This window comes from Natator depressus, chromosome 1 (assembly GCF_965152275.1).
Source record: "Natator depressus isolate rNatDep1 chromosome 1, rNatDep2.hap1, whole genome shotgun sequence".
Taxonomy (NCBI): Eukaryota; Metazoa; Chordata; order Testudines; family Cheloniidae; genus Natator; species Natator depressus.
The window spans coordinates 170,896,984-170,917,235 of record NC_134234.1 but is presented as its reverse complement, the minus strand read 5'-3'; positions in this window follow the sequence as shown (position 1 = coordinate 170,917,235).

The window sequence follows — 20,252 nt, the reverse complement described above, 5'->3', positions numbered from 1 at the left end:
CATCAGATCTCATAGTCAGCACAGTAATGTGAAGACACAAGAACCTGAAGTCTTTATATTAGTTCACACCATAATTATTTCTCCATGCTGTCAACTATGCCTGGTTCTTTCTCCAAAAATTATAGCATGTCCTCGATCACGTCTTGTTCCTTATTAAATTCTGACTCATAACATCAAAATATTTCTGATTATAAAATATAACTAAACTTCCTTTCTTTGCAGTTACATACAGTATAAAATGCACATTTGGCTCTCTATGGTCCCAGATGTGTGTTTATATCCATGTTCCTAATTCTGTGTCATACATGATCTGATCTGTAGTTCAGCCGCTAGAAAATTCTGAAGAATGTGGCATAAAACTGCTGATCTAATACTTTAGGAAATCTCTGGACATATTGATATATTTATCCAACCAAAATCTTTTTAAATATATTTTGCTATTAATATCCTAGATAGGAAAAGGTACACCATGTGCACCGATTACTGTGTAGGGGATCCGTGGCTATTACTTATTATTAATATTTATTACAGTAGAACCTAGATGCACCAACTGAGATGAGGGCTTTATTGTGCTAAGCACTTTATGAACACAAAATGAGAGACAGTCCTTGTCCTGGTCACATTACTATTTAAATAATAAGACAGAAAAAGGGCAGGAGGGGAAACTGAGGCACGGATAAGTGATGTGACTTGCCCAAGGTGACCCAGCAGGAACATGGCAGAGCTAAGTATAGAACCCAGGACTCCTGATTCTCACTGTAGGGCCCTGTCCACTAGATTACAGTTCCCAAATAAAAATTAGAGTAAAACATCTAGGGAAATAGTGAAATATTTGCAGGTTTTGCACTACATAATGCCAGTATGCTCACAATGCCACACTGCCTACTCTTTTACTTACTTACATGTCTTACTATTAACTTGTCACTGACTGTCTAAAGAAACAAAAGCATAAAATAATGTTATGACTAATTTTATTCTACAAACATGTCTAAGGAAAAACATCACTAAAATTGAACTAACAATTTGATGAAAATAAAAAGAATCAACTTGAAATTCACCACCCTGCAGAGGGTCAGCCAAAGCCTATATGATAGGTAAAGTGGGATTTGAGTGATGCAGATGCCTGTTCTGGTCCCCTGCATGGGGTTAATTTTACTCTAAATGCACAGCAGGAGCCAGTTTCACAGTTTCAGTTGCAATAGTACACCTGTACCCCGAGTGGTATGCCCTTTAAACAGAATAAGACACCCTGATATCTATAGAACTTTTCTCACTCTTTATAGGCTCCCTTCTGAAACAAGAAGACTCACAGTACAGCCCAAGGAATCAATAAAGAGGCACGTATCTGCTTATAATGGATACATCAGATAATGTGTGACGGGTAGATCAGAGTCAATTCCACTGACTTCATTAACAGTGGAGGGTGTTCATCACCTGCAAGGACTGACTCCCATGTAAGGGTATGTCTGCACTATGGGGAAAGAGCATAGCTATATTGCTGCAGCTATGACAGCATAACCCCTTACTGTCGATGTAGCCTACAGCACGGGAAGGGTTTTTTCTCATTGGTGTAGGAACATCATTTCTCTGAACAACAGTAGCTCCATTAATGGGAGCATTATTCTGTTGACATAACTCTGCCTGCATTGGGGATTAGGTCAGCATAGCTATGTCGATCAGAGATACATTTTTTTCACACCCCTGACCAAGGTAGATATGTCAACCTAACTTTTTAGTATACAGAAACCTTAGTAAATCTAAGTTGTATCTGTGTTCTGAATGCTGTCTTATGGAGTTTGGTTGTAGGAACAATACTTTAGATTTAATTACTTACAATGAAAGTATCACAAGAGCTGTTGGTAGTTTACATCCTTAGCATGTCTAACATGCATCAGATTATGTTAGCACCTGATCTTGCAAGTTCTTGTGCCACCCTCATCTCATATTGAGGTCAACCAGGGATGAAGACACTCAATACCATGTAGTGTCAGAGCTTTAAACAGTGATTGTAGGCAGAACTCTTTCAAATTTCAGTTATTTCAGTGCTTAATACTATTGCTCTCTGCCTCACCTAAGTGAGCTAATGGTTTCCTCTCAAAGAATGTGAGGTTCATTATACTGGGCTAAAATAGAATAAACCATTAATTATTATTCCCCATTTCAATTAACTGTAGCTCAGACAATATCCCTTGCTTACGTAGGCTGAAGCCATCTTAGGCTTGCAAGATAATTGTTACTTATTCTTAGCTATAGGTCAGACAAGTCTCATCCATCCAAGTCAGTCTGAAAACCAGACTTGTTTGGAAGGTGTTTGGACTATCTCAGAACAGAAAGGAAGCTTTTTAGCTATAGAATTAATATTCCATATGATTAATTAAAATCAGTTTCAATTGAAATGAATGTTGGAAAATGTTATGCAAACTTAAATCTCACTATGACAAGCTCCCTTTGGTATGGGTTTCATTAGCTTACATAGTTGACTGATGTCCTCTATCTGGCTAGGTGAGCCTGGACTTTTCCTTAATGAAAAAGAGTATGTGAGTTACTGCCTAGAACAGGACAGAGCAGGCCTGTCTGTCAGGGGGGCTCCAGACATACATAGGGACATGTTGTCTTACTTGTGGTCTTATCCTCTCAGTTTCTTTGTTTCTGCATGGAGGCATCGCTTAACTTTCCTGGGGGAGTGATATTTCGCAATTTATCCTGTTCTGACTGGCTTGACGCTATTAGGGATACTTTGTGTCTTTAAACAGCGAGTGACATGGAATAGTTTTGCAATCCTGGCAGGGACCTTCATGTATTGGATATTTTTGCCCTCAGAGACTAAATTAGCAGAGAACATGGGATCCCTATATTATGTTTGGTACAAGCCAGTCTTCTGAGACCCTTGTTTGTATGAGCGTTCTATTCACTCACCAAATAAAAATATAGAAGAAATGCATCGTATGTTTAGAGCAAAAGTCATTATAGTATTGAATAGTCTGATGACTATATATAATATATAAAATATGTATTATACATTTTATTTATTTTATATATACATATATATAAATTTATTAACCTATGGTGAATCTATTGTATACAAGTTTATGAAAGGCAAGTGTTTCCTGTCCCTGCAAATCACTGGGTTAAGTGAACAGCTGTAGAGAGGTGGTGCATTATTAATCTACAACAGGTTCCAAAATGCTTTCGCAATGGCTGCTTTTCAGTTTCCAAAATGTCCTTGAGCATCAAAAGTTCTGAACAGATGTGGCTACATCCAAACTGCTGTACTAAGTATTTCATGTAAGTCCTATAAATGTTTCACAACTTTTAAATATGGTCCCTAAATTTTAAAATGACACAACAAACATGGCTTGGCATTATGCCAATGACATCAGTATAGCTTCAAGGGAGAGATTTGGATATTGGCAGAGCAGAAGATAGCAAAGCAATGGTATGAATCTTTTTGTTACTGCTGTTTAAAAGATTTAAATGACTCATTTCTAAGGCTGTATAAAAGGATGCTGATGGGATGGAATCAGAACCAGCTTGACACTTCATATTGGAGTCTGACATGCTAAACGGGCCAAGGGACTTGAGCCTGATTCTGATTTGTCCTACATCAGCTTTAAACCAGTGTAATACCAATGACTTCAGTAGACTTGCTGGTATAAATGAGAGAATAATCAAGCCATACCTCTTCCTAAAGGTAATACATCTAGCTTCCTATTGGTGCTATATAAATAATAAGTTTGAGACAGACAGAGCATTACATAAACATATTGCCAAACATGGGGTTTGTAATGGGATTGCATCACTCTGCATCCCTACAAATAATGTAATTACATTTGACTTTCTCCACAGCATATGCTCAAACAGCATGAATCCCACTCCTGGTCCGCTGGCAGAAGGAGAGGTTTGGGTTCAGGCTTCCAGGCTTGGAGGTAAGCAGCAGAACCTCAGCACCCAAACTTTTCTGAATTTCCTTCTACTTTTTACAGTATACCATAGATATTTTTCTGGTAATATTGCCACGATAATAATCATCTGCATGCTAGAAAAATATACACATCTGCTCCCTTCAAGTCTGCAGAGTTAGATATTGTTTTATTAGCGGAGTCAAAAGTGGACATTATAATTACTGGACTCAGACGCTTCCAGATCAGTAAATAGGTGATTGAGAGTTGTTGGGTTTTTTGTTTTGTTTTTTTAACTTCCTCATTTGGGCTCAGCTGCAAGAGGATGATAATGCTATTTGGTGACCATTTAGGTGTGCAGATAGAATTACTGCTTTTGGTATATCCCTTGAGAGGCTGAAGTGCTAGCTATTCAGTTGTAGTCTGCTAAACTGTAAATAAATAGACAAAGATATGATGAAGTTTAAGTGTTCTTGTCATGTTTATATCCTTTGGATTAACATTCCAAACTCCGGTTACCTGGGGTGATTTTTTGCATGTGTGATAATGTTTGAGTACTGTAAATTTGACAAAGATCACTTTCCAGAGGCACTATATAAGCTACACCACATCGACCGTGAGAGAAAAATAGCATCTTGTTTTTTTGAAATCAGTGTGAGTTCTGCTGTGGATTGAGAGCATGGGAGCAAATTCAAGCTCTTTGGGAGACAGACTGTCATTTTTGTGATATGGGAGCCTGATTCTCAGCCCCTGAGGAGGGGGAATCTCCAGGGGGCATAAATAAATGTGCCTCATTGTTTCCTTGTGCTTTTCTTTCTGTCTCTATCTGTCTCTGTTTTCTTATACTTAGGTTGTAAAATCTTTGTGGGCAGGAACCATCTTTTTGTTCTGGTCCATGACTGGGAGTCTGAGGTTCTCTCACAATACAAATGATAATTAATAATAATATATCTAGTAAATGGTTCTGCACCACCACCCATGTAGGCCCCAGCACAGAGGAAATGACTAGAGTAAGGGGGCTGAGCTGCTTATTCTGAGTTGCTGGAACAGTCCCCTGGTCAATTGGCACCCAAACACAGGTGAGAACAACCCAGGAGCCGAACCAGCACTCAGCTGGCCCTTGAATCAGTGGGGTATAGTTACATTTTCCCTATGTCCTGGTCCTATATCACACACAACTTAGATGGATCTGAGAATCAAGAAGGAGTATTTGTATAAGATACTTGATTCTACAATGGGTATGTTCCTCCTCTGGTCTTTGGGCTGGGGGTTGCACACTAGTTTTCAAAAATGTCTATTAATCCTGCTTGTTAGGCTCTGTTTTCAAGAAACCTACATCATGTAACTGTGAGCCTCACTGGGAGTTTAGCTTTTTTCCTTCTTTTGGAGGAAATGTTCATGACTTGGTTTCCCCACTCACTTTGTGTTGTCAACTACAGAAAGCGAAGGAGTTGATTTCTCCTGTGGGACAGGGGAGTCCGGGATTAAATATTAGTCAGATGGGCAGGTCAAGAATTGTCTACATAAGACTAGAATTTCCTTGATGATACAATGGAAGACCAATGATCAGATATTATCTTTTTACAAGTGGCAGCCAAAGGAAGGCTCGACAATCTAGCAGACAAAGGTATAAAAATGAGCCAGTGGTTGGAAGGTGAAACTGGACAAATTCAGACTGGAAATAACATGTATATTTTTAACACTGAGGGTAATTAACCATTGAAACAATTTACCAAGGGTTGCAATGCATTCTTCATCACTGGTGATTTTTGGATCAAGATTGCATGTTTTTCTACAGGATATGCTCTCGGAGTTATTTTGGTAAAGTTCTATGACCTGTATTATACAGAAGGTGAGATGATGATCACAATGGTCCCTTCTGCCATTAAATTCTATGATTCAATGCAAGGGGAACATGTGAAACACAGCCTGACTGCAATTTGAACACAAAGTTATGAGGTATAAGGAGACTGTGATATGAGATTGCTGCTTCCCTGTCCAAGTGATCGATGGAGACAAAATCCTGGAGGCTGTGGATTAGAGGGGCAGGTAATACTGCCAGCATGGACTCTCATGTAAGCTTTGCTTTTCCAAACAATCCTTAATTACTGTATTGCAGCTGACTAATCGAGAGTAAAAGGTATTCCTGGACAGGTATTCAAAGATGGTGGAAAACACTTTTCCAAAATGTGCAATGTTGTTCTGGACCATCAAAGGAAATCAACAATTTCAAATCACCTCACCAAATCACAGAAATATTTATAGAGAAACGCTGCATTGCAGGAAGAATCACAAAAAATATAGTGTTCACTTTCAACATGTTTCAACACATCCACAATAACATAACATGAGCACTTGGATGTTGTCACTGACTAGGTCTTAACTTGTGCCATGGAAAATATACCATTAGCTAAAATGGACCATCCTTTCACACACCAGTGTCTAAACACTTGAGTGAAGAATGGTGGTGCAATTCTAGGAGTTTACCAGCTTCAAGATGCATATTTTACATATGTCTACAACACTGAGAGAAACAAATTTAAGGACAATGTGAAGGATAACTATGTGTCAGTTATATTCGATCAAATGACTGATGACGAGGGATGCTATGTACTTAACATTTTACTCAGATCGCTGGTAAAAAATGGTACTGGAAAGATGTCCTCCTATCTTGAAGACACACACTTCATGCATAAAACAAATCACAGCACCATGTCTCAAGCGGTCATTCAGATTGTGCAAAGTTACAAAATTGCTTACAACAATGTAGTTGTCTTTTACATGGATAATGCTGCATACATGCATAAAGCTTATAAAACTGAACTGTCTGGACTGTTTCCTGATAGCATCCACGTAACATGCCTTGCTTACATAATCAGTCTCATGGATTAAAGTTTTCATAAGTCACTCAAGGATGTCAATGCAGTGGTAAAAGCTTTCTCACAAATGTTCTCACCTATGGCAGGTGTCAGGAAGATGAGGTACTTAAATTACATCAGGCAAAAAGTTTCCCATGCTACAATGGCACTGGATTCATTAGCAACTAGATGGAACAGCTGGTTTGCTGCTGTTCTGTACCATGAAACATGCTTTTAATATTATCACAGCTTTGCTGAAGAGGAAATGGGTGTGTGGCAACTCGGCACCACATCGTTGTGGGAACTTGAAAATGTGTGTCAGATGAAACCCAATGTTTAATGCAGGAGATTGCACTGCATTTTATCCATCAAATGTGCAGGCCAATCATTGGCCTAATGGCTACATCTGAAAGCCATAGACAATGTGTAACCCACACACCTCCTGGGTGTGGTGTTTTGTCCCATCTAGTGGCACTGAGACCACTTAGAGAGAGATTAATGAGTCTGCTCTACAGCCTTAACTAAGGGCTATATGGATTTTAGCTCATGCAGTAGAGACTCATGCATTTAGCTCCAAAGGTCCCAGGTTTGTCAGTGTTGTAAATGCACTCTCTTTGCTTTGAGAAAATGGAAGAACTGCTGTTTTTCCTTGAGACACGTACTCAGTTTTCAGAGGAAACCACTCAAAGGTTCCTCAGGGCTGACGATGTCAACAATGTAACAACTGATGAAAGTAGCAAGGTGGTGAACCTGTTTCGTTCAGCTGTTCACAATTCAGCTGAAAACCTGAAGAAATACATCAGTGATACTGAGACTGGGCAAGCCACAATTAAGTTCCTGAAATGTATAAGGAATGTCTCATGTCAAGGCAGATTATACTTTAATTCCTGGCTTCAGTGACATTTCAGCAGAGGAGTTTGTTCTGTATACTGGGAAGGTGGCACCCGATGTGATCCAGAGCATGCTACAGTCAGGAGAAATTGATATTGCCATGTTTTGGTCATCAACAGCCAACTGTCTTCTGAATTTAAAAACATTAGCTTTCAGATACATAAATGCTGTAACAAACACAGCTATTGCTGAACTCAGCAGCTGTCTGTATAATCTTGTCCTCACCAGTCAGAGGCATTCTCTTTCAGAAGACAAACTGAAATAGCTGGTGTTCCTTTATTTCACTCTTGGAATTTAAAAAGACTTTATTTTAACAAAAAACCAAAAGGTTTAGTTTTATTTTACTTTATTTACTTGCTGTGCTAGTATTTTGATAAGCCGTATGCGAGAAGAACCCAATATAACTGCACAATAATTTTGTTACATTGCACAATATTTGAGACACCACAAGGACACAGAGCATTCTTTTGTTTAATTGTTTTTTTTGTTTTGCTCTTTGAAACGATGTGAGCATCTACTTAACTGCAGAAAAAGGGTCATTTTGCTGAAAATTGTAAAAACTAATCTCAATTTAAGAAGCCTTCTATACAGCTTTATTTAATTTTAAAAATCACACAAGCTGGGTCACTTTTTTGTTGTTGTTCAAGGAATGATAAAGCACTACAGTAGATTCTGTGATAAAATGTGTTATATATATTCAGACACTGTCCTAGTGATAGAATTTCAGGGACATTTTTGCTGCTACTGTTCCCACAGAAAAAAGAAAAAGCTTATATCTACAATCAGCTGGTTTAATTAAGAAAATAATAGGTTGATTCTAATTCCCTGTGGGGAAATGATAGAACAAAGGAAGGACTGCCTGACCATGAGACTGAAAGCCAGGTGCCAGCAGTGCCAGAGCAGCACCAGCAGGAACCAGTAGAAAATAGCCCAGAGAAACAAAACTTTGGTCTGGTTGTGCTACTGGGATGTGAGGCAGTGACCACACATTTCCCTGGTTACCCCTTGCAGGATTGCCCACCACTGCTAGGGTCCTGGCTGGGACCCCGGTGCAGGAGGATGGACCCAGATCCCCCTACCTCCTGAACTTAGTATATGGGGCGGGATGCATGCTAACCTTTAGGCCAGAGGGCCAGAGTTAGAGACTGTTGCTGTTTCCCCCAGCATGGAGGCTGAGGGCCATAAACTGTTTAAGTGTTTAGCCCACACCCAAGGGGCGTGCTTGTGGAGCTGAAAGTTACCTTTCTACTGTTGGTTTGTGCAATGGCTAGCTAGAGAGCCTGCATGTACTGCAGCTGGGTGTGTCCCTACTTGTCTGTATGCTGTAATGTTCCTCCTTCCTGACCCCGAGAGGGAGGAACATTACTGCTGTTTATTAGTTTCTGCGGTGTGATAGTGTGGGTGGGTGGGAAATGGTGAAATGTTATGTAAACAAGCTATGACCAGAGAGAGCTTTCATCAAGAGAAAATAATAAAACTGCTAAGGTCCAGATTGTGGTTGGCTCTGCTGGGAGGAATAGGGCAGGATTCTGATCCCCTAACTCATGCTAAGTATCAACTTCCTTTACAAATGGTTTCATTGTCTTCACTTGGACCACTCCTGGAGAAAAGTACTGAGATGCCAGCTGGAACTGGGGTACCGCTGAATCCTCTGACACACCAGCCTGGGCTCCCTCTCTCACTGTGCTGCTGAGACAATCTGCAGACCTGCTCCTGGTCTTACACTTCCACCAGCATACAGAGAAGTAGGGACACACCCAGATGGAGTACATGCAGGCTCTCTACCTAGCCATTGCACGAACCAACAGTAGAAAGGCTAAAACCAAGGTAACTCTCAGCTCCACAGGCATGCACCTCCTCTGGAGCATAAACACAAAATTATACCATCTTGCACTGCACAGGGAACTATACAGCAAAAGCTCATAGAATTTGTGCCCCCCCTGCCCCCCATGTGGAAAGGAATATGCAACAGCCTTTGCTCCTTGATCTATGATTTCCCATGCATTGCACTCCAACTCACTGGTTTAGATAAAGCAAAACCAAGTTTGTGAGCGACAAAAGATAGTTTTTAAGTGATTATAAGTGATAGCAAATAGATCAACGCAGATTACCTAGTAAATAAACAAAAATACAAACTAAGTCTAAGTTACTAGAAAGATAGGATATGAATTAGCAACTTCTCACCTGGGCTGATGATACAAGCAGGTTGCAGATTCATAAGGGACAAGCTGCACTTGCTTTACAGCTTGGCACCCCCAGGTCCTTCATACACAGGCTAGAAATCCTGCCTGTCCAGCACTTCCCTCAGGTCAGTCTTTGTTCCTCAGGTGTTTCCAGGAGTCTTCTTGTGTGTGGGGTGGAGGGGGGGGGCGGCTGAAGAACAATCAATGATGTCACTCCATGCCTTATTTAGCTTTAGCATAGGGTGGGAACCCTTTGTTTCAAAACTTGGTTCCCAGACCAGTTTGTGGAAAAATACTAACATCCCAAGATGGAGTTCAGAGACATGTGGTCTGGCCACATGCCCTTGCAGTGTTATAGAAGGCATTGCTTACAGGCCGGCCAAAAATGCCCACAGGAAGGTTAAGCTATTCCACAGTCCATTGTCTTTGCTGATTGGCCATCAGCCCCATCTAGCTTCTTCATTGTTGTACCTGAAAGGCTAGCTGTTGGTGTATTCCAGAGAAAGCCCATTTGAAATACAAATCCCTAGTCAATATTCATAACTTCAGATGCAAAAATGATATCTGCATACAAATATGATAATCTAATTCAGTAAACCATAACTTTTCCAATGATACCTCACATGACCTTCACCATACAAAATGTGTCATAATTATGCCATAATTATATCATAATAATATCACTGTGAAGAATTTGGCATGCAGTGTCACAGGTACTATTCAGTGTCAGTGATGGATCAAAATCTGACCCTGGACATTATCTGTTTCTTTTTATTATTATTCCAAGCTTCTTTTCTTTTAATGTTCAATGGATAATGGAATATCCTTTCATATCTTTTCATTTTTCAGTGTATTTGACAAATATTAACTGATTCCAGTTAGGCTAGTTTTTTTTAAACTGTCATTATACATTCCCTCATAGTCTTTCTTTTTTATTAAAGCCCATATGTTTTTTTGCTCTTAGCTTTCCAACATAAGGTGCTATATTCTTTTACATGTGAGTGTAGAACTTTCATTAACACTAATAGGACTTATGTTCACACAGTGAGAGAAGAATATGCCCCTAGGTACTTTTGATCTCACAGCTAAGTAAACTGAAGCCTGAGAATTGGAGTAAATGGTATAGTGGATAATGCCTTGGAATCATTATGTCAAAATATCTCTGGGGAATATTTTTTTCTGCTCACTGACTCCTTCATTATGAATCACATGAAGACAATGGATAAAATGAATGGCTGGATACTAAGGGTGCCCAACAAAATTGTGCCCAATGTTTTTTCTGAGTAAATTGTGAGCAATATATAAATTAAAATGATACAAAGACCGTATGGAGCTTGTAGAAGGGGCTGAGGTGGTGTAATGAATTTCATACACTTGCCTTGTATTTCTGGAAACCTGGGATCAAACACCAGTTTAGGCAATCTCTCAAAGTGAAAAGGAACGTGCTGGTCTCATCCTAATTTCTGCTAGGGATCATCATAAAACCATCACATAGTTTAACCAAATATAAAATGACAGACAGCTTCTGCTAGGAAGAAACCACGGGCTGGTGTGGTGAAGGTGTTGTGCAAATTAGGATTCAGCAGCACTGGCAGAGATACTTTCAAATGTTGAACTTTCGGGAAACTTGCTCATGCTCTACTCAAAATTATCGTTGGTTTTGGACATGATCACTTCAATTTACTTACACATGTTGAGTTAAAGAAAAAATGCATTAATAAAGCAGGGTTTATTCAGGCCTGTGATAAGCTGCCAAGAAAGAGTTAATTATTTTGTTCTAGGGAGGACCACAGCTGGTTGCAATCAGTGCAGAGACACTCATGAGGGGTCATGTGGCTGGGGGCATGTGACATGTGGGTACCATATTACATGCATGGCTTTCTGGTTACTATTGAAGAGGATAGGAACAGTGAAGGGTTTGGTGAGCCACAGAGAAGGATAGTTGCCTGGAGCGAGCTTGGAGGGAGCCAGGTGGACTGTGGTGAGTTGGGGCAGAACCTGGAGGTGAGACTAGAATGTGGTCTTGCTAGGGAGAGGTGGTGAGAAGCCTTAAGATATGGGTGACTGTGAAGTCCTTGCAAAGGGCTAGAAATGACTTGGAGAGGCTGGGTGAATATTTTTTTAATTTATATTAATCGAGCTGAATAGACTCTGGAAAAGGAGCTTTTAATTTGGAGCACTTGTTTCTATGGTGGCTGTTTGATAAAAAAATGTGAAACTGAGGCAGAAATGTGCAGTGACCTTTGATAATTCCCTATTAACATGTAAACAGACAAGTATAAAATATGTTATTTAAAAAGAAACTCTCAAACCATGATCAATTAATATCTAGGAAACAATCAATCAAGGTAAATATTATAGCTCAAATCTATGGTAAAAAAAGAGCTAATCAAAATTCTGATTAAATTTATCATGACGCAGATTATCCTCTCCACATATTGGAATGGAAGGGCATCTAGACTGCCAGAACTCCCTCTGGCCATGATTAATGTGGTACTGCTGTCACAACGTCATTCTCCTTCGTTCCCCGCAACTCTGTAAGATCCCATAACAACCCCTCCATTGGCGACTTTACCTAGGGATCAGGGAACTGGAGAGGGTGAAGCAGGGGATCAGCTGCAGTCTACAGCACTGCATCCTGATCTGCCTGTGGATTTCCATATGGAAATGTCTATAAAAGGACTAGCGTTAATTCCTGGTGAGTCCCCTCCACATCTGTCACTCAACAATAGGTAGAACTAAGTTAATGGTGGTACCATTCCTGCTACGATTTGTGGAGTTTTACAGTCCTTGCAAAGTGTGTCTTGGATTGGAATATGAACACATAAAAGAAAATATTGAAGACCTGGGAGAACAAAATGAAGGGAAAATGTGGAAGCCTTCCCCTGGAAATTTTTGAAAGACCAGGTGCATTTTGATGTGACTTTCTCAGTTCCTTTCTAGTTTCAGTTCCCCGTCTATTGTTAATCCAAAAAAAGAGGCATTTGAAGTGTTAAGGATTACTTGAATAAAGGTTAAAATATAAACATTTTGACTGGAGTTGGGAGCCAATGTGAAATGTAATAGCTAGAACTTTCTAAGGCAGCTGGACTGTCTTGAAAGGTTGTTTGAAGGAACAGAACCTTCCTTGTTGTGCTGAGTAACTCACTTAATTTACTTTTGTCACTGTTCTCCCATTTGTATTCATTATTCAGATTCCCAATAACTTTTTCTGTCTGTTTAGTATGCACTAGGTACCTTCCCTTGTGATATTGAAATGTAATAAACAAAGGAGACTTAGAAGGTCAGCTGCTGACTCCTATGTTAATAAGCTCCATTTTGTCCAGAGACTGTACAGAAAAATAATTCCTGATACAAAGGTGAATGGTAGCTTCTGTGGACAGCTACTGGTGATCTATTCTAAACCTCACAAAATGAGTGAGCACACTCTTTTCCCTGATAAGCAGTCATGGGGGGTACCCAGTGGGATTGTTGGTGCAAGAGCAGAAATATTTCCCCTCCAATATGAGATATGGACGAGACATGACAGAACAATATTCTTTTGCTCAAACCTGTCTGTTGATTTGAAAGTGCCTAGAGCTAAAACAGACGATGGGAGGTAGCGGAGGTTGAACTGGCTGGTACAACACGACTGACTGTTTTCTGATTCCCCAAAGCTTAGATCCATTATTATTATCTGTTGCCGTAAATGTGAACAGTGCTTGATGAAGACATAAAACAAAACCTTGCCCTTAAGAGCTTGCAATCTACAGCACACTTTAACACTAGAACGGGTCAAAAAAGTCAGATTTTTTCAATGAAAAAAGCAATGCATCTTTTATGAAAAATATTCCTATTTTCCAACCAGCTCTGCTTCAGATAGAGAGTGACAACAGACAATGATGTACGACAGTGTGTGGAGGGAGTATTGAGTGAGGAATAAGGAAATGAGGGGCATGGAGCTGCAATCAAACTGTCTTGTCTTGTCAAACTGTGTGTGCATTTTGTTAGTTCAATGATTCCCAACCCATCCCAGCCATGGCTGAAACCTCAGGCTTAGGAACCACCAAGAAAAAACACCAGATCAACTTAGGAACTGGAAGGAGAATGTTAAAGACAAAGATGCTTCACCCAGAGTACTGGGGAGAGCTACCAGCCCCCCACGGGCGTGTTTCTCAGGTGGAAAATTAAGGCATATATAAAAATGTTGCCCCTGATCTAAGCCTGTAGGCATTGAGATTTCAGGAATATTGACTGGTATTTTGGGGGAGTCAGTGGTCTTGCCTTGGCCACTGGGTCTGAGGTTGCTAGAAAATGTATTGTGTCCATGTACTTGTCCACCAGCTAGATTGCCCTCAGATATTGGTGCAGAAGGACTTAGTCTGACCTGAGTTCTTCTAGGTGCAGGAACCTCTTTGGGTTAATTGGGTCCATGGGGATTCCTGGAAGTATGTTATAGGTAGGGATCGTGGTATCAGTGCTGAGTGGGCTTGTCCTACTTGTTGCCTTGGCATGCAGTTGTGGGATGCAACTGGAAACCTTTTCAGTCTCTGAGTACCAAGAACAAGGGACAGGTCTGGGGGCACTGACAGGTAAGTGCTACTGATAGGACAGAGATCAGATGCTCTAGTGACTTCCAGTGTTGATGAAGGTGTAGTTCCTTTGTCTGGATCAAAAATAACATGTGTTGGGCACGGGTGTGATGTGGGAGAGAGGGGCCACAGGATGGTAGGATTTTCCTACAGCCTCTCCTACTAGCAGGTGATTGGCTCACACAGGGTTAATTATTTTCAAGTCCTGGGGGCAGGTGTGCGGTGAACCTCTGTCCAGAATGTAAGGGAGGTGGGAGATTAGCAAAGATTAGGCCATGTGCAATCTGAATAGTAAAGGGCAATTAACATGATCTTGCTTTTCTCCTACTTTTTTGGTGGGGTGGCCACTTTTGCCATCCCCTCCCCTTGATTCCCTTGTTCTCTTTTTACAGAATTTGACTAAGGCCCAGATTTTTAAGGGTATTTAGGGATTGTTTCATTCAACATTACAAGGCCACTTAGGAACTTAAGTTTCAATTTTTTAAAGCGATTTAGACACTTAGGAGCCTAAATCACATTGACTGTCAAAAAGGCTTAGGCTCCTAAGTCACTTAGGCATTGCACTGCTGAGTAGGGCAATTCCTAAATACACTTACATTTTGAATCTAAGAGCCTGCTGTACATGGAAACTCATCAAAATTATTCAGCTTTCTTTTCAACAACTCAGTTCACACCCTGAAGATGGCAGTTTCCAACTCTCCCTCTACTTGCTGAGTGGTGTTGAGCAGCAGTGTGAAACTAAGTAGCTCTTGGTTACAGCTTCACACTGAGCAGACTTAAACCAAGTAGAGGAGCACTGAGTTCAATGGGGTTGCAAATGTTGTGAGTCCATGCAGAATCTGGCCTCTGTATAAAAAGCTTGCAGGGGGAAAATTATTAGAGCTCTGATTCCCCACTGCCTTGCACCTTGGGTAGTCACATCTGTGCAAGGTCATTGTCAAATGCACTCACTAGTGTAACTAAGTGGAGAATTCTGATTTGGAAGTGTTTAAACTTGCTTTGCATGAGTGTAAATGACTATCCAAGGTGAAAGGCAGTGGAGAAAGCCTATGGAATTATTCACTTTCCTTAGCTTTTTTATACATGAAGCTGACTGCACAGGAAAGTTGATTAGTCAGTTCCTCTCTGCACCAAGCTTGCAGTTCTTTGTCTCCAGCTGCCAGCTTAATGCAGATAGGAAAATGACTTGAACGTCAGTTTTCATTTACAGCCAGCTCCTGCTTTAAAGATCTTGATGCAGAAATAAACTGAATAGCCTCCGACAAATTGTGAATTCTTAGTTGAACCTGGCAAAAAGATTTTTTGGGGGGTGGGGAGGTGGTGAAGTGAGAGGAATTGGAAAAGAATACAAGAAAAGTGGGAGAAAAGTATAAAAGCATAATTTTGAAAAAAAGGAAAAGTGAGAGAAGAGATGTGGAAAATGAGGGAAATAGAGAGGGAGAAGGGATGGAAAGGAAAGAAACAACAAGAAAGATGCACACTATGGTGCTAAACTGTCACCACCATTCTCCATGCCCTTCTTCTCCCCCCAACCCAATTCAGCACCTGGGAGGAAAACTCTTAGAGCTGTCCATACAAGTACTTTAGATAGATGGCAACTGTTACAGTTTCAGGGTGATTGTGCCTTTATTCCCCTTCTGTGGTCCCTCAAGGGTATCCACATGAGGTTTCCAGCTCCCAGCCATAATTTCTTTTGGGTGGAGACCCTCATCTGTCTCCCTCCTGACCAGGGTTTCAAGGCTTGCTGCCTCACACTGTGATATCCCCAGTAAGCCAGCAAGGGCCAGCACGTGCACATTGTTTTCTCTATGGGGGCTCCAAAGTTCAGTGTACTGCTATTCCTTCTACTGCACTTGCTTTCACTATTTTTGGAATTTATGACAATTCACACTGTCATAGGTTCCACACATGCTGTGCCACCCTATTGTTACCTGGGGTTCTTTCAACCTAAAGTTAGTGGTAACTTTTACTCCGTGTGAGGTGGTGTCAGGAAATAAATCAGGGGAGACACGGCCGTCGGACCAATAGATGGCTGGCACAAACAGGAGAACACAAGAGTGCTTTCACTTAAAGCTAAACTTTACTTAGTCTCAAGCACTTATACACACATCTGCAACAGGTTAGTAAAATACTCCCACCCTTGATAATTACCAAAGCTGAGTGTGGCTCTCGAGTGACACAGCGGTAGGCTTCCGGTGGTCAAATCTTCCGTCTGCCAGTGGGGACTGCAAGATGTATCCAGAGGGAGAGCCCAAAAAGAGTCCAACTACCTCAAACTTTTTTCCCTTATTTATACATTAGTAATAGAATGACATGTCCCTTAAAGAAAACTTGTTAAATAAGCAGTTTCAATGGTCAAGCAAGGGCTTCCTTCTGATTATCGATTAACCAGGTGTGGGTTTTTCCCAGAGTTTGCAGCCTTGAGACCCCAATAGACATTCCTGGGACACACCCTGCTGTTCTAAAATGCATGTATCAGCCACTTCAACACAATTCTTATCAGGAAGGACATGGGGTCAAGCTGCCTTCTCTGTAGCACTCAAAACCCCCCTCCCCTCCTGCCTTGGTCCAACTGAGACTGCTGAATGGCCAATTTACAGCCTGCTGACTTGGCTGCTTTTAGCAATAATCCATAGTGGTTTCAGGCACTTTACTGATTTGCCAAAGTCTCCCTGTGCACTATATGTCACAATTTTAGAGTTAATTGGCCCTTTGACTCCCACCTGGTCTTCCTTGAGGGCACTCACTTAAGGTTTTAGGCTTCCCATCTGTCACAGCCACCATTACCAATGAATCTGAGCACCTCACCATATTTCATGGATTTATTTTCACAGCACCCCTGGAATGTAGGGAAATTATGTTATCACCACTTTACAGATGGGGAACTGATACATAAAGAGACTTCATGACTTGCCCAGCCTCACAGAGGAAGTCTGTAAGGAAGCAGGCAATTGAACCTAGGTTTCTCAGATCCCAGGTTAGCACACAGACTGCTGCACTATCCTTTCTGCCTTGCCCAAAGGACTGGAGTAAACTACCTGTTCCCCTGAAACTGGAACTCACATTGCCTAGTTTTTAAGTCTATACTTTATCCCCTCTCCTTCTGTGCCTCCCTGCCATCTCCCCTTTTACAGCACTGTGGCACAAGGTGTTATAAGAGTTCCTCTCCAAACACTTTCTTTGTTCCTTCAATATCAAACCAGGCTGCAACACATACAATGACACAAGTCACAGAGATCAAGCATGGATCTGAACTTTCCCAAAGTTCTGGGGTATTTGGATCTAGGTTTTTTGTTACGAGTTCATTTCTTCTTAAAACAAGAGGTGTCATAAACACTTCAACATAGATTTTATAAAACTGAAGTGTTTTTATAAAACTGGAGTGGGGGGAATGGAACAATTGTCTGCAGCGGATGAAAGAGTGGCATTTTCCTCCTCCTTTAAATGCTCATGCTGTGAAAGCCACCTTCTTTTTTCATGAGAAGTTTCAGGGAAGAGTGAAAAATGTTTCACTCTTCTTACACGTGATTTTTTTAAGCATGCTAGTGAGTTTCTCCTTCCCCAGTTTTGGTCTTTGCAGGCCTGAAGCCATGGGCCTTCCCTAATTGGGGGTCTTAGAATGTAAAGGATAGCCTCAGCTTTCTTTTTTCTTTTCAAATAGCACATTTTTAGTCCTTCTTGTGAAGGTAGCCTCAACAATGTAAATTGATTCAAACCAATCACTGGGGTGGAAAGATGGTAGCTTTCCCAAACATTATTCACAGTCCCCACACAAACAACCAGGGTTGACCTTTACAGTCCAGTAAAACTCTGGACAGAAGTCTCTGATTACTGGCAAGGCCCCAGATCACTTCAGAGTGCAAAGGAGCATTGCTTCTTGGGCTGCTGTTGATGGCAGTAGGGCCACTGCAGGCTCTCTACCAGTCTCTACCTGAGGCTGAGCCAGTTCCTCTACTGAACAACCAGCAGGATATATGGCAACCAGTGATTTAGCAACCTAACCAAGTGACTGTAAGTAAGGGACTAATTCCAGATCTGGCATTAGCTCCTTGTGGCTTGTGTCAAACAAGCAGGCTTATATTTTCAAACTTGGGTGTTAAAATTAGGCACTTAAGTCCAGAACTGCTGAACAGGTGCAGCTCCCTTTGAAGTTATAGCCTCAGAAAAACCAGGACATTTCTATTTAGGTACTCAAGTCTGAATTTTTTAGCACTACTATTCCCAAGTACCACCACATCATCTAACTTGCCTTACGATTAAACGCCAGGCAACATTCAAAGGCAAAGCTCCGTAATAGAGTAGATTCTGCTTAGTAACAAGCCTGATATTAGCAACTTCTGGTTAATGACGACATATTGCCGGGAACCAATCACATCCCATTAACATCAATGTTAATAGGATTTGGATATTAGCAATGGCATGTGGCTTATTATCACTTTTTTTTTTTTTTGGAAGAAAGGTGCCGCTTCCAAGCAGGTTTGAAAGGCCACAGCCCCAGAAGGAAGCACTGAGATGTGCCAAGCGCCCTCTGCAGGCAAGTTTGGGAGGTGGCGGCCCCAGGGGAAGTGCTGGGACATGCTGTGTACCACCTGCAAGTAGGGTTGTGAGGCTGTAGCCAGAGAAGGAAGCCCTGAGAAGGAAGCCCTGAGCCCTGACCCCAGAGCGTGCAAAGAGAGGCCCCCAACACTCCCATGGACAGCCCTAGCATCTGATTATCGATTAACCAGATGTGGGTTTTTCCCAGAGTTTGCAGCCTTGAGGCCCTGATAGACATTCCCGGGGCACATCCTGTTCTTCTAAAATGCATGTATCAGCCACTTCAACACAATTCTTATCAGGAAGGATATGGAGTCAAGCTGCCCTCTCTGTAGCACTCAAAACCCCCATCCCCTCCTGCCTTGGTCCAACTGAGACTGCTGAATGGCCAATTTACAGCCTGCTGACTTAGCTGCCTCCCTCCCTCCTGCTGCCCTTCCTTCAGGCAGGTGCAGCGGGGGTGCTGAAACAATTTTTATAGTGTGGCTGCTGAAAGCGAAACCATATATTTGGTTATTACTAAAACAAGCCAGGTGTGCTGCTACACCCCCAGCACTCCTAGTTCCAGCACCTCTGGCAGGTATGCAGGGCTGCAACTAGGGAAGACATGTTCCTTCCCTGGCTGCTCCCTCAGCCAGGGTTGCCAACTTTCATACCTTCTGCTTATCAACAACTGCCGGATAATGACAACTTTTTGCTGGCTACCAACAATTGCTAATAAGTGGAATCTACAGTACTATTAAAAAAAAAAGGTATTGTATTTAATGAGATTGACTTTGTCAAACATTACCTGTCAAAATTACTTTAAAGCATCCCAGAATCTCTGATCTGCTGTCCATTCTACGTCATTAGCTAGACTCCTTGGAAGCTATGATGTCTGTTGCAGAGCAGAACATAAATAAAAATAAGTAGCATTCCCCATTTTTGTGCTTTTCTTGTTAATACTTATGCTTTAGTAGTAATGATGATTAACTCAAATGATAGGGTTATTTTATTTCAGATCAAATATAACAAAAAGCTATCTTTTTACATTTACTTTGTTCCATGGGTGGGGGGAAAGCATCTTACATTTCTTTGGAACAAGAAATGGGTACATTTTCTTAGTTATCATAAAAGTAATACATCTATCTAAATACTTTTCCTTAACTCAAATAGTTCATATGGAGTTGAGCAATCTAATATTTTTCATAGTTAATAAAATGGGCATAACGATTTACAGTATGTGCTATCTTACTCTATTGTAGACCAAATATATATTTAACCCATAATGGATTTTTTGCTGTATATTTATAATAGTAAACACATCACTCTGTA